The 15433-nt window shown below is 35.7% G+C and overlaps 3 long non-coding RNA genes across 3 annotated transcripts; 2 read left to right on the top strand and 1 right to left on the bottom strand.

Annotated features, from left to right (window-relative positions):
• The first annotated feature begins 3073 nt into the window (after positions 1-3073).
• Positions 3074-4252, top strand: LOC138136905 (uncharacterized). Its single transcript, XR_011161489.1, has 2 exons — positions 3074-4007; positions 4064-4252. It is a non-coding gene; the product is annotated as an uncharacterized lncRNA (long non-coding RNA).
• A 3900-nt stretch (positions 4253-8152) lies between these two features.
• On the bottom strand, positions 8153-10507 carry LOC138136721 (uncharacterized). The gene is made up of 2 exons (XR_011161405.1): positions 10286-10507; positions 8153-10045 (listed from the first exon to the last, which is right to left on the bottom strand). It is a non-coding gene; the product is annotated as an uncharacterized lncRNA (long non-coding RNA).
• A 1368-nt stretch (positions 10508-11875) lies between these two features.
• LOC138136723 (uncharacterized) lies at positions 11876-15378 on the top strand. Its single transcript, XR_011161406.1, has 2 exons — positions 11876-12464; positions 13049-15378. It is a non-coding gene; the product is annotated as an uncharacterized lncRNA (long non-coding RNA).
• Positions 15379-15433: the final 55 nt, after the last annotated feature.

Raw genomic sequence — 15433 nt, 5'->3', positions numbered from 1 at the left:
AAACCATTTAGCGATACATCATGAAATTGTTGATCTAACGCTTGGGTTGATGGAAGATTAAAATCCATTCCAAAATTATTTTCTAACACCGAATCTAAAATTTGTTGTGTATCGAGAATTTCGACAGTTTTTATCGACTGTGTATCGAGAATTTCAATAATAGGGGGTTGTGTATCGTTTTGTATCTTCAATCGCGATTGTTGCAATTCGCGGTTTTTTAAAGAGTTTGTTGGATTGGATAAAAATTTTGGGATGTCTTTTGAGCAACAAAAGACTTCTTAAAAGTGGAGAATCATTCGTACTTACAAGTGGGGGCGGAGTGCCAATGCGAGATGTACCAGGACAAGCACAACTGTTACATTCCTGGTCACCACTGCACCCACAGAAATCAACAAACGCACGTTTCATTTTCTTAACACGAAGCACACCACACGAATGAAGCTCCTCACGAATGCTCGTGATTTTTAAGGGAAAACGGATGGGGGTATTTTGGATGGGGGGTGGAGTGGGGAGAGGTCAAGACCAACTAAGGTCAAGGCCAGGTTAGGTCAAGGCCGGTCAAGTCAAGTTTTGTTTTACATATTTCATCATACTTTAAAAAAATTTCTTACATCAAGCCTTTCCGAGATATTTAGATTTTTGTGATTTTGCATTGTGATGGATATTTAGGTGATTTTTTAAAACTGGTAACTCTACATGGATCTTGCGAAAATCAGTCGAAAACTCTATTGGTTACTAATCGAGGTTTAGATACTTGGATACTTAAAAAAAAAACAAAAAAAGAATTGGTCATTGTTCACTTTAGCTACTTCTGGAATTTTCCCGTTTTTTATGGCTAGACAGCCTCGGGGCGTCCTCCTGCATCGTTTCCACCACTCAAACCTTGTGCAAATGAATTTTCCTTACCCTTTAGTTATACTAAGACATTGGCGCGACCTTGACGCGACCTTGAAACACAAGAAGAGAGAAAAAGGCGTTTGCACAAGGTTTGAATGGTGGGAAACGATCTAAGAGGACGCGCTGAAGCTGTCTAGCCAGAAAAAACGAGAAAATTCCACAAGTAATTAAAGTGAACAATTACCAAAGAATTTTTTTTAAAACCCATTTTTTATTATATTTTTTTGGAATAATTTTTTTTTAATCTAATCCCGTGGAATAAATGATACTTATCCCGCTGATTTTGAGTGGGATACGAACTTCATTACCTCACGCATTTTCATTACCTCACTCAGTGAGGTAATGAGTTTCATTACCGCACTCAGTGGGATAAATGAGTTTCATTACCTCACTCAGTGGGATAAGTAAATTCTTACTTATTTCACTGCACAATCAATAGATAAGATTTAATTTTTTAATTTGGGGCGGTCTTAGATAAAATTTTGTACATAACACGTGGGCTAAAGCATATTACAGGAAACTCAAGTCCCCAGACTCCCCAGCTCGAGTCCACTAATTATGTAAATAACTATTACCTTAAACTGCGGAATGAATGTGGTTGGGAAAATCAACTGTAAGTGTACGAAGCCAACGAACGGTCGGTTATGTTGGTTGCATAATCATTGTTGCAGTTGTAACTATCCCCATACTGGTGATAATTGAATAATTGCAACATGAAAATAACAACAATTTGTTTTTCCATATCATTAGTGCAATTTTTACCGATGTTGTTTCAATTATTATATAACATGGTTGATGATTCTAATAGAGGAGTTTCTGGTAATTCTATTACCGGCATCGTAATACACTTTTCGATAAATTTTGCCTTTTCTTTACCCTTGACATAAATTGAATCACCATCGCCTATTACTTTTTTTTAGGATTTGTTGAAATTTCCAATGCGGTACAAATCCAGTATCCCATTTTATACAATGATGATTTTTTGATAACCACTTTATTTGATATTGAACATCATCTGGTAATAATGTAGATGGAAATGGAGGAGCAAAAACGTAATGCGCCATTTTATTATTTTTGAAAATTGTCAATTCTTTGGGTATGAATTTTTTATTGGTAATGTTAAATCCTTGAATATCAATTACCACCATATTTCTTCGATCCATGATACAACTTTTTTGTTCACATTTTATCAGTTTAAGAAAATATTTTTTTCTATTAATAATCAAAAGTCGTACTCTAGATGGGCGCACTACTGCACTGAATATTGATCTGGTAACAAATGTTTTTAAATTATCCAGCTTTATGTCTTTATATTGTTATTAATGTTAAAATAAAACATTCTTAATTTGTAATAATAATCATATTTCTTTTTTAACGTCCGTTGAAAAAGTGCAAGTTTTTTCATTCGTTTGCGTTCATAAAATATGTGATTTTTGAATCGGCCAAGAAGCGTTAAAAAAAGTGTCATAGCGGTTCATTTTTGCACGCATTTTGCGTTAAAAAAAGTGCCGTAGCGTGTCATTTTTTAATGCAATTATAAAATTTTTCATTCATAATGGCATTAACCAGTCTTCTGTATTGCAGAATTGCCAATGAAAATAAGTTTCATCCTTATCATGTCATCTTGGTCCAAGACCTTAAAGAAGCAGATTACCTACCCTAAAAGACTGAATTCTTGTCGATTCATTTTAGATCAACTTTTTTTGGATAATGTGTTTTCAGTGATGAAGCGTCTTTCAGCAACAATAGGGGTGTAAACAAACACAATTTAACTATTATGCGCTGGATTCGCGAAGGACACTTCCAGACGGTTTATTCTACAAATGTTTGGTGTGGAATATTGGGGAAGAAAATTATACGACCATATTTTTTTCGCAAAAGGCTAAACGGTCTAGTGTATTTAAATTTTCTGCAAAACATTGTGCCAATTTTGTTGGAGATAAAACATATGCCTCCAACAAGATGGCGCTATTTAGACCTGTGTGTCTCTGTGTGCGAATAAGTGGATAGGTAGGGGTTCGATTAATCCTTGGCCCCCAAGAAGTCCTGACATAACTCAACTAGATTACTTTTTAAGTTTTTATAGGGAATGGTCAAAGAGCGTGTCCACCAAACATCTATCAACAGTAGAGAATATCTCGAAGTTTCGAACGTTCTGTGATCGTCGTTTGTACCGTATGTTTCAAAAAATTTCTGGTCAAGTAGGTTCTGAAAAACAAAAGCATTAAAAACGTATGGCGTAACTTGAATATTCAGGTGGAAATGTGTTTATCACAATAAATGTTTTGAATGAACTGTCATAAAATGGCAATTTCAAAAAAAGCTTGAGAACGGTTCTTTTCCCCTACGATTCTACGAGAATTGGTGTTGGCCGTTGGCGTTGGCGCCAAGATTTCATATTGCAGTACCGCGGAGGCGCTGACGATCGCTTATTTGCTTCGGATTAAAGTTAGGTTATGTACCCGGCACGGCCGCGCAACAACAACATCAACAAAAGCCAATAAACCCGGGCAATATGTGTAAACAAGTAATGTAACAACAATAAATACCTAAATAAATAAACAACAATTAACAATCATGTGTTTTAAATTACTCTAGAGCAAGTGCTAAAAATGATAGCCTTGAGCTTCGATGCACATTGGAAGACTCCTCTTTATCAAGCAACATAGATGCAAAAAATTGCCACAAATAACGAAGAGTCTCGCGTGCTGTAGCCCCGTCTTATTGAAAATACCCTTGAGCCAGCTGGAGTTGATTGTGAAAACATCAAGAATGTTGTTCCAGTATCTTTCAGCTGTTACTGAATCTTCAAGATCCTTTCGAACAATCCTTTAACAAATTAACACTGATAACTCAGTCTGCTGCGACAGTTGCCTGAGAGATAATTGGGGTTCGTCTTCCACGTTTGAGAGTCTCAATATTTTCCTCAGTACGAACTTTGGGTCGAGCACTTCTGCTGAACACTGTCACTTTCTCGAAATGTGTGAAGTGTGTGACCATTGGAAAAATAAGGTTCAATCATGAATGTCTGTTGTTCAGGAGTGAAAATCATTCTCATAGATAACATTTTGCGAACAAAATTATTACGGCAATTAATGACGTTTTTGACAGTTCAGTTATTATTTGACAAGCTGCGCCATACGTTTTTAATGCTTTTGTTTTGCAGGACCTACTTGACCAGAAATTTTTTGAAACATACGGTAGATCTGTAACGCTAGCGATGCTTATAAGAGTGAGAGGATCTTTTCGAAACAGCAATGATGCATGTAAAAGAAGTGGTGGACAGCATTTTGAACATCTTAATCGATTCACTTAATTTTTATGTTCTGTTTGTTATTAAAACATCTCTTGCGTTGGTATTTCCTTTGATTTTATAACTATTACTAGATTGGCCACCTAAATGGAAAACCGTATGCAAGAAATTTTACTTTTGGATGCCACTGATAGAGAGCGTAGCAATCAACGAATCAAATTTTTACAGTCGACCGAATGAATTTGTGAGCACTAATTAGAGTTGATGAATATTCAGGCGAGCGGTTCTTTCTTTGCCACTTTTCACAGAATCACAGACAGCGTACGCTATCAAGGGCCGAGCCAAGCCATGTAGTGGAGCAAAATCGGACTGAAATTATGACTTCTAGTGATTCCAAGGTATAACTAAATGAGACAGGTACTATCTTGTAGAGGACATTTTGGGACATACGGAATGATCATCTACAACTTTTTTTAATAAGACCGAACTTTGAAAACGGCCTTTATACGTAGTTGAGGCGTAATCCGAAACACTACGTTTCTCGTAGCATTTAACGCTGTGTTAATTCAACTATTGAAGCTCTAATTTTGATTTTTTGTATACTAGCAACATAATTCTAGTAAGAATGGTATGGAATTTCAAGTAAATGTTTGGGCAACTGTGAAGATTTTGACAACGTCAAGTTATAATTTGATTCGAAATTGTCAAACTTCGTATTGAAATCATGTATACAGCTGCAGAGTATGCCGAAATGCTCATAATTTATGGAGAGTGCCGGCGCAATGCACGTGAGGATGCAAGGGAATATGCAATACGTTTTCCATGGCGTTTGCCACATCCAAATTATAACGTATTTCTACGGTTGGTGTACCGTGCTCGAGACACTGGGTCCTTGGTGCCTACCTGACAAGAAATTAGAACGCCAGTGACTGAAGATGCTGTTCTTCAGTCCTTTGATGACGACTGTAGAAGAAGTATATTTGAAGAACTATATTTACCGCGAACCTATCAATATTTTAGAAGAACTAAATGACCAAATTTACGAAACACTGGCTACTGTTATTCCTAATATGCTTAGACTGGCAAGGGAATATTTAATAAAACGAGTTCGCCTATTCCTTCAGATGAAAGGTGGTCATTTTGACCACTTGTTATAAATTATTCTTTTTATTTGTTGCATTCTACATCGTTTAGTATTAAATTTGATCTTAAATTTTTACTAATAATGATGCTAAAATAAATAGGTTAGTTCAATCCAGTTTTGTCTTCTTTCTTTCAGAACTGCTACTATGCTTGATATGTTGTTCAAAACCTACGTGTAACTCCAGCTTTTTTTGCAATGTCAAGAATGTTCCTAAAAGTCTTTTCTTTCATTTCGACAATGACGAGTCCCGCTCGTGTAGCTGCGCTAATACGTTGCAGAGTGTATGCACAGGAATCAGGATAAATTTCTTGTGTTTCCGATTCACTTCACAGGCCCTGCGGAAGAAGAAACTTCTTGCGTTCTCTGATTTAGATTCTATACATTTGTTCACCTGCCTTTGGCGAAATTATCCCATTTTTGGTTATTTCAAAAGTAGCTGTCACTTTTGACGTCTGTTTCGACAAGTTGACCAGATAAATATTGAAAATAATTTTATTATTCACCGAATTATACGTTGCTTGGCAATTGAGGGAAGGTACTCAATTTTCTCATAAAGGGAAAATTAGATCAAGCTCTATTGGTCAATTTGATTAATTCATAACTAAAAAGCTGTTGCACCCTGAATATTTTTCTAAACGTTTTTTACCTTCATTACCATCAAGGAATATACAGTTTCAATTTGATCCGCGAGTTCTGGGACACCTGTATTTATACTAAAAAGCACAGCGCTTCCAGTAGTAAATTGGAAATTTCGCAAATATTGAGAGTTTTGAAAAAAATAATTCATAAATTTAGATGAATCAAAAATGCGCATTGTAAACTTCACTCTGCTGGGACCTATGTGAAATGTTGAAAATTTCGATACACATGCAGCGAGTCAAATGTAACTAAGATATTGGTAAAGTTTTTTAAAAAAGAATTAATTCGGTGGCCTGTATACTTTTTGAGAAAATAATTATTTTTTATTCGACGAGCGAACGCGCGGCAGCTTCTGGCAGGCAGAAATAACCCGGCACGCGTATTTTATATCGATATAGATAGAGGGTGTAGCCGTCTAAAAACAATAATTGTAAAGTTTTGGGTAGGTAATATTTTTGTATTTTTGCTAAAATTTATCTACTTTAAATGCTTTCTTCTTCGTTATCCTCATCCTCATATAAACAAGAAACATTGTTCTGACATTTTTTGGAAGAACAATCACTGCAGCATTTTAAGCCTTCCTTCATGCGCATATGAATTATTGTTTTGTTTCTTTTTTATTAAGGACAGTTAAGTTATGGTAGATACTTTCACACCATTAGGTAGTGCTGCTGGCGGTAGTGTAAATTTGTCTATTAGTTTGTCTAACGTTGCGAAGCTAGCAGCACATCCCAAATTTGTGTGGGTTTTCAACGCCAACTGCGATGGGACAATCATTTATAATGATCCTGTATATAAGTTCCTGCTTTTTTTCGGTTCCGGTCTATTATTAGGTTTGTCATATTTTTCAATATTCTGAAATGACACTCCAATGTGTCAGCCTTTAAAAGGAATATTCAATTACTTTTTTCTATAATTGATTCAAAAAATTGAAATTCACGCATAGTTATCTGTGCCTGAAGTAGGTCATTTTCTGACGTGTATTTTTTTTGCATTGTTAGTAAGATCGAAACCATAGAAACCATACAAAACAGTGTGTGAAATGCAATTTCACGCATACGACTATTTCTGTTTTTCATTTCACGCACTGTGTTTTATTAGTTACCTAGTAACATGGTCACTGCATTGAAACTTCAGAGTTCCTTCAAAAATTTGAATTTTTTATTTCAATGTTTTGAATCAATTATAGAAATAATATTGTTTATATTTCGTACGCGAAGATGTTTTTGTGCATTCAAAGGCTTATACTGCCTCGACCTTCGTCTCGGCGTAAAAGACCTTTTCATGCACAAAAAACACTCTCTTCGCGCACTTAATATAAAAATAACTATAGGAATTTCATTATTTGGTGTTAAACTATCACATTTTTCTTGAATAAAGACCAAAGCGGTGAGTGGTTTTTTTTTCGTCAATATAGTTTATAATTTGTTATGTTATGATATGAACGGATAAATTAAACAGAGACGTACCTGTTTACACCCGGTTGCCAAAGGGTTGGGGCCAAGTGAGAAATGGCAACCCGAACTTTTCAAGTTATTTACACATCTCTATTTGAAATGAATTATAATTTATCTCAGAAACGAGTGAACGAAATTGTTTGGAAAAAATTAATTAATTTAATTTTAATTAAAAATCCTTGCGGCTATATTTTCATAGGCAACTCGGCAGAAACATATTTCTTTTATTGTGAATAATTGGTTTCTGATTTTAATAAAGTATTACATTGATTTGCTCCAAATAAAATAATATGTACATTAGTACCTACAGTTGACTCAAGTTGCAAAAAACCACTTGTCATTTGTAACAGCATTTTTTTCATATTTTTGAACCAAATAAAGGCACAAAGGGATCAGAAAATCATAGTTTGGGTTGAATATTTTCCATATAAGTACAGTTTAATAGTATTTTACAGTAGAAGTCCGTTAGGATAGCCTTTACTGCCGAGCCAGAGATTTTGTGAGACGAGCTCGCAGAGCGAGTCGAATAATAGGGGAGAGAGGGGTAAAATAATCCCTCTAAGAAAGAAAAATTGATTTTTCTTAACGTGTTGAGTGAATTTGTGCGTAACTATATACATCGCTTTTATCCATCATTTAGCTACTCAAAAATATTTTTATTGGCGCCTTCAAGCTTCTGAATTTATATATATGTATAAATAATTGGGTAGTTGCAAAAGGATCATTTTGTACACAGGTTTGGGTAAAATGATCCCACACTAATAAATGCACAAAAAAGTTATATTGGATGAACAAAAGTTAAAAAAATACCAAATCTTCAAAATTTTAATAGGCGTTTGGATGAATTAGCATTATGAGATGAATTTGTTAGACAAAGGTCGCAGATGAAGTCATCCCAGGCGTTTTCATCTATTCCTGCACAAGCGTCATGAGCCCATTGACGACACCGTGAGCATTGTATCCACCCTTCGCCTTCGATAGAATTTCCATAGGGTTCAGAACAATAAATACAGAGTGCACCATTTTCCTGTTCTGATTCTTCGCTGCTACTTTCTGCAAGCTTTTTGGGAGGCCCTTTTTTTGATTTTTTTGGGTTGCATTTTCCTTTCTTGTTTTTTCTTGTTTCTTCCTTAGCAGCTTTTTGTTTTTTTTCTTCTGTTAAATTATCTTTGTAAGGCGTACTGGTTAACAATACGGTACCTACAGATTTCCTTTTCCTCTGTGCTCGGGGTCCACTTATTTTAGGTAAGGGCCTAAGTGTGATAGGACCGGCTTTGGTAAACGACGTATCGTGAGTCTTATCAATTTCAACATCCTCAGTCTTATTTGGACTAGTGTTACTTGTACTGGCTTCACCTAAATCAGTGGCATTTGCTTCAACATTTTCAGATAACTCAATCTCAGTTGTTTCTTTTTCATCCGTGGTTTCAGCCGCTATAAAATCTAAATCATTAAAAATACCACTGTTGTAAGGCACAATCCCTGTTTTTTTAAATGCATTAATCGCATTGGCTGGAGTGCAAGCCTTTAGATATCCCTCACAAAAAATTTTACTTATTTGAAAGGTTGTTATAGTCCTGCCAGGGTTGTTGTTTAGCCATCTTTCAAGTGCATGATCTACAGCTGTACTAAGTGGAAACATAATTCCTACATCTAGTGGCTGGAGCTTGTGCGTACAGTGTGGAGGTAAACATAAGATAGAAACAAAATTGTCCTTTGCTTTAACGATGACATTTAAATTTTTTGTATGGGACAGATGCCCATCTAAAATTAGAAGAACTGGATCTTCTGGCGAAGGTTTTGCAAAAGACAAAAAATGTTCAAACCATAAGGAAAACACTTCTTCTTTCATCCAGCCAGATTCATTGCATGCAAAGATGGTACCTGGAGGAGCTCCATCTTTTAATTCAGGTTTCATTCTCTTTCTACTAAAAATAATCATTGGTGGAAGAAACATGCCACCAGCTGACATACATATCACTGCAGTTGATGATTGTCCACGTTCTGCGGAAGTAACACGGCCAACTTGCTTGCGACCTTTTTTTGCAAAAGTTTTCGAATTGCGTCCGGGAACGGTGGACAATGAAGTTTCGTCCACATTGTATATTCTATGAGCTGGATAGTTGTGCTTTTGGTATTCAGCTTTTAATAAATCAAAGAATTTTGAAACAACCGGTTTATTAAAAGCTTTTGCTCGAGCAACCGATGTTGCTTCTGGGACACGCAGTGATAATCCAGGATGTCTCTTTTGGAAACCAAATAACCAGTCTCGACCAGCAATTTTATTTTCAAGTGAAAATGGGTGATTAGCAATACCATTTCGTTCAGCAAGTTGATATGCTAAACTTCGAACATCATGGGTAGTTAAACCATACATTCTCACTTCCATGTCCAAAATGTAATTTACCAATTCTTCTTCCTGTTCAGCAGAGAAGACTGTCTTTCTGCTGCCCAATATTTTTTTGTGAGTGTTAGTAATAACATTCCTACTCCTCACTCGACGTTTTAAGGACATTACAGGAACTCCAAAATTTCTGCTAGCGGTTTTTATTGGCATTCCTTGGTTCTTGACTGCGTTAATTGCACTTTCCATGCTCCGCTCTGACCAATTTTGCCTTGTGGTCTTTCGTATATACGTACGAGGCATTGTGTAGACTGAAACAAAACTTATTTACTTAGAAATCGTTGAGGAGGGTAAAATGATCCCCGGGATCATTTTACACCCTACTATGCAGGATCATTTTACCCCACACCGCATGTCTCACATTTACTTATTTTTTTTTAGGTTAAATTTGCGAAAAAATGTGATGATATTGCAGTATATCGAAAGTTTACAAAATGCTCTAATCACAAATGAATGCAATTTTACAACTACGTCGCAGTAAGTGTACTTACAATGGTAACAAAAGCCGGTTGGCCTTATATCAATGTCACAAAAAATAAATACTTCACTCTGCTGACGCTATGCGTGCTAGCTTTGGAACAATACTGGGTGCCCTGACTGCAACTGCATCTGTAAGTGATGTTGTAATCAATTTCCGCTAGATTGCGCTAACCATTCTGTCGTCATTGAGAGGGATCATTTCACCTGATAGGATCATTTTACCCCTCTCTCCCCTACTGGCAAGGCTGTAAAGGCCCTAACGGACGTGTATTGTACAATAGTTTTTGTAATATCTCCACGATTCGTTCACAATTATCTTTTTGAAATACATTTTTTTCAACGCCATCGAAAAAACCGAATGATTAATAAGTGTGCGGAGGACGTCGTCATGTCAACCGTTGTTTGTGAAAAAAAATTGTTTCAATGTTGTTTGTCAGATTTGTTCAACGCTTAACTTTCCGTTAAAAATAAATGAATGACATCAATAAAAAATCGCAATCAAGATATGCCCGATGTCCGGAAGTGAGGTACCGTTATTGACTGCAAAATCGCGCTTGTGTTAGTCTTAAAATTGTGAAGCATCGTCTTCGATCTTGTCTACATTTGCTGCTGTTCGTTAGATTTGTTCAACACGTAAATTTCCGTTGAAAATAAACGACTGAAATCAATAAAAAATGAGGATATTCCCGATGTCCGGATGGCCGCAAAGCAAGTGTGGTCATCGTTATTCCCCGTAAAATCGCGCTTGTGTTGGTGTTAAAATTCTGAAGCATCATCTTCGATCTCGTCTACATCTGCTAGTGGCATACGGATTTCGATTAATTCAAGGTGTGTCCCATAACAGTAAACATTAATTATTGTACCAATTGTAAAAAAGTTGAAAAATAAAGTTTAGATCTACGTTGCTATAGTTATTTCGTCATTCATAACGGCCGCTCCCACTCATAACGGACACCCTTAACGGACTCCGGCCGTTATGAGGTTGTTTACATGGTGACAAACAGTCCGGAAAGCCACCTTTAACAACTAGATATTACAAAAAAGTAATTTCAAATGACTAATGCCATAAAAGTGCTGTTGTAAATGCAAAGTGGTTTTTTGCAACTTGAGTCAACTTTAGTCATAGTTGCGATTGTAGAAAAAATGTTGTGTGTTGCGAGCGCAAGTGTTTTATTGGGAGCACGGAATTTCGGCAGACTTGAAATTTAACTGATATAAAATGTGAAATAGGCTTTAGATGCTAGACGACTTAATAAACCTCATTTTAATATCTATTATTGTTGCATGTCATTTTGACAAATTGCATTCATCAATCCTGAAAAGTTGCAAGTGCTTAGATGTGATTTTCTGAAAACTGAACAGTCTTTTATTAAACTTTGGAAATTACAGTCGCGGACAAAAAAATAGGACAATATTTTTTCGCTAATGTAAGGCTCTTTACTATTTCTATGGTTACTATTAAAATATTTATGTATTTATTAGAGTAAGCCAGGTTTACTTAACTCAATTTTAGTTAAATTTTGTAATAAGACTTGTCCCACTTTTTTCTGTCCGTGACTGTAATAACTAAAATGTAAAATAATTGTGCATAACTGTGACAGTTTATTTCGTCAAAATTAATTGTTATGACATTTATGACAATAAAGCTTAGACTTCATTGGGTTTTTTTAAATGACATATAAATAGCTGCCCGAAATTCCATGCTCCCAATAGTACATTGTCAGTCTCTCAATCAACAATGTATCACTTTCCGTTCTTAATACACAAAGAATTGCATATTTCGTGTTAGTTTCCTGAGATACATAACGTGAAAAGGCAACAAACAAACAGTTACCATTGATACTCGGGAATTAATTTTATAATAATTTTTAAACTAAAACAATGATTTAGTGATTACAGTATGAAATAAAACGCATTGCGTTATACGTCCAGTAATATTTTAAACAGTAACTCGTCGCCTCGTCTGTTCCTGTCGTGTTCTGGAAACATTTCGAATTTCGACTCGATAGTGCGATACTCCGAACTCCGCGCTTTATTCAAGTTACGACAAGCTTACTCTGGCGACAGAAACGTAACGTATGTCTAACCGAATTCTTACAGCGGCAATAGGCGCTTCCTCTGGTACCCGCATCCAAAAGTTTGCAGAAAACTGGTTCCATTGGTGGCCAATCTAGTAATATAAAATCAAAGGTATTTCTGTTATGTCTGTCTATGTCAAAAAATGACAATGATAATGATTGATAAACATCGTGGATCCAAATTGTGATTTTTTTAAAAAGCTTCGCAGTTGCGAAAATGTAATGTTGGTTGCATCGAGAATTTGATCAGACTTATTATTCCTGGTGTATACTAAATTCATCAAAACAAGCCCAGAATCATCCCAACAGCTCTAATAATAATCGAAATCGTGTGTAAAGCCAAAATGACTTATTGTTAGGACAGATTAAAAATTCTAAAACGAATGAGGGTATCAAAATACAGTCATAGATTTTGACTTCAAAATTACAGATCACTTAGAATTAGTGCTAAAGTCACTAGTTGACTCAAGTTGCAAAAAACCACTTTGCATTTGCAACAGCACTTTTATGGCATTAGTCATTTCAAATTACTTTAAAACTGTAGGTACTTATATGGAAAATATTCAACCCAAACTATGATTTTCTGGCCCCTTTGTGCCTTTATTTGGTTCAAAAATATGAAAAAAATGCTGTTGCAAATGACAAGTGGTTTTTTGCAACTTGAGTCAACTATACAGTCATTTCTGCTTATTTCAGGTGGCGAGCTTTAAGCCGCAGGAACAACATGCCACCTTGTTAATTGACGAAATCGCAATCAAGTCTGGACTGCAGTATGACAGCTCTTTGTGTTCAGTAGTTGGACGGTCTACAGTGGCAAATGCTTCTGGATTAAATGAAGAAACAGCTACACATGCCCTCGTATTTATGCTAGCAGGGGCGTCTAGTCGATGGAAGCAAATAGTTGCTTGTGAGTTTACTGGGAACTCCTTTTTGGCATCAGAAATACTCCAAAAAATAATGACAATCATTGAAAAGTCACATGAGATTGGAGTCACTGTGAACTATGAGAGTCGTTATATCAGATATGGATCCTCAGAATCGTGGCATTTGGAGGCTTTTAAACATAGTGGCCAACAGGCACAGTGAAATAAGAAATTACACTCCTCATCCATGCCTCGAAAACGAGAAGTTATTTATTATGCCCGACCCCGTACATCTTTTTAAAAACATCGCTGCGACTTTGAGAAAGGGACACAAATTTTACATTTCAGATGTAATACTATAGTCCTATGGTTTATCTTCAAATGAAATCTCTTTGGAGCCGGTGCGAAAAGTATTTGAATTTGATCAGCAAGACGTTATTACACTATGTCCACGCCTCAAAGAGAATGTTTTACAACCTAATCACTTTGAGACAATGAATGTATCCGCGGCAATATGATATCACATTGCCGCGAATAACATATCTTCAAGATATGAAACTACAGCCTGGTTCCTGTCTATTATGCACAACTGGTTCCAACTAATGACTTGTCGTTATCAACAACTAGCATTGTCACATAAGGAGATGGGAGAATACGAAATTTCAATAATTTTTTTGCATTCATTCATGAAGATAATACGCCATACAACAACTGAGGATAAATGCTGGAAACCCTTCCAGACAAAATGTTTGTTGGCAACACAAACGGCTCTGGATTACCAACAAATATATCTTGCGCAAAAAGGTTTTCAGTATGTAATGCTAGGGCGATTAACACAAGATGCATTAGAAAATCTCTTCTCTGTTATAAGAAGTCGCAGATCTGTGCCAGATGCTCGAGAGTTCAGATCTGTACTGCGATTAGTGTGCCTGTCACAATTTGAATGCAGCATTAAGCATGCTAGCTATGGAATTTCGGACCATACATATCTTGTTCGTTACTGCCACTCAATAAGTGACATACCACCAGTCATAGAGGAAGAGTGTAACGACGAAATTATAGATTCCTATCTCTCTGATGTAGTGAATGATCCAGTAAATGGACAAACACTTAGTGACACTGTGCAGGCTGCATTAAATAATTTTTTATTATACCTGAATCATAATCCCTGTTTTTGACACTAAAATGCGTGCGAAAAAGGGCCTTTAAAACACTAAAGCTTTAAGGGTTGCTTAGGTAACAACAAATGCACCTACATTTTGAGCAATGATAAATAGACATTGATATATACACGATTTATGATAGCAACGAAACAACAACAATTGACCATTTCTATATCAACGATTAATGACACAGATTATCTCCGAAAAGGTATTTCAGTTTACTTTTTTTTGTTATAATTTTCAGATTGTAATGCAGGTATAATAAAAAATAGCGTATGATACACGTTTATAAGGGCCTTTAAAGCGCTTGCGAAGTTAAAAGCACTCCGCTACGCGTCATGCTCTTAAACTCGTCGCGCGTGCTTTAAAGGCTTCCTTATAAACTTGTATCATAATATACTATTTTAGGCGCCTTACTTTTTAAGCTAAAGCAGAATCACAAGCTTTGCGATACATGCTGGTGTTCTGTGCTAGACACTACCGATGAACCAAACAAAGTTTGACATTTTACTGAGTTACGAGAGTTCAAAGAAAATGCGCATTTGTGTTATGCTAGCCAAAATTTGTTTTCATTTATTATGTATTGTGAATTGTCATTCCGACATAATTGGCCACAACTTTTAAATAATAAGATGACCAAAAACATGTTTACGCAACATGTGCTTCAAGAACCAAGTAAGGTTCCAAATGAAATCCCATCTTGCCATGGAGTTCTACAAAAATTAGTTAAAATGTTTGTAAACAGCAGGTTTTATTTTTCTCTGCGTGAAGTAAATAGACAGAATAAAAACATTTTAAAAACCTCATTAGACAGTCGCAGTGTCGCGATGAGACAATCTGTCGGGAAAAAAAATGTAAATAATTAAGTTTTTTTAAACTTATTTGTCTTATAAGACATTTTGTATAATAAATAGCTATTACTTATATAGGTACCTGATATTTTAGTGTGAATTTATAAATATACAAAATACATATTCATATTAAATTAGTACTACTTTTATTCGAACATTTTTATTTAAATAATTAATCCACACATCCTTTTTAGTCCCAGAATG

This window comes from Tenebrio molitor, chromosome 8 (genome assembly GCF_963966145.1).
Source record: "Tenebrio molitor chromosome 8, icTenMoli1.1, whole genome shotgun sequence".
NCBI lineage: Eukaryota > Metazoa > Arthropoda > Insecta > Coleoptera > Tenebrionidae > Tenebrio > Tenebrio molitor.
This window is presented reverse-complemented; position numbering and strand designations above follow the sequence as displayed.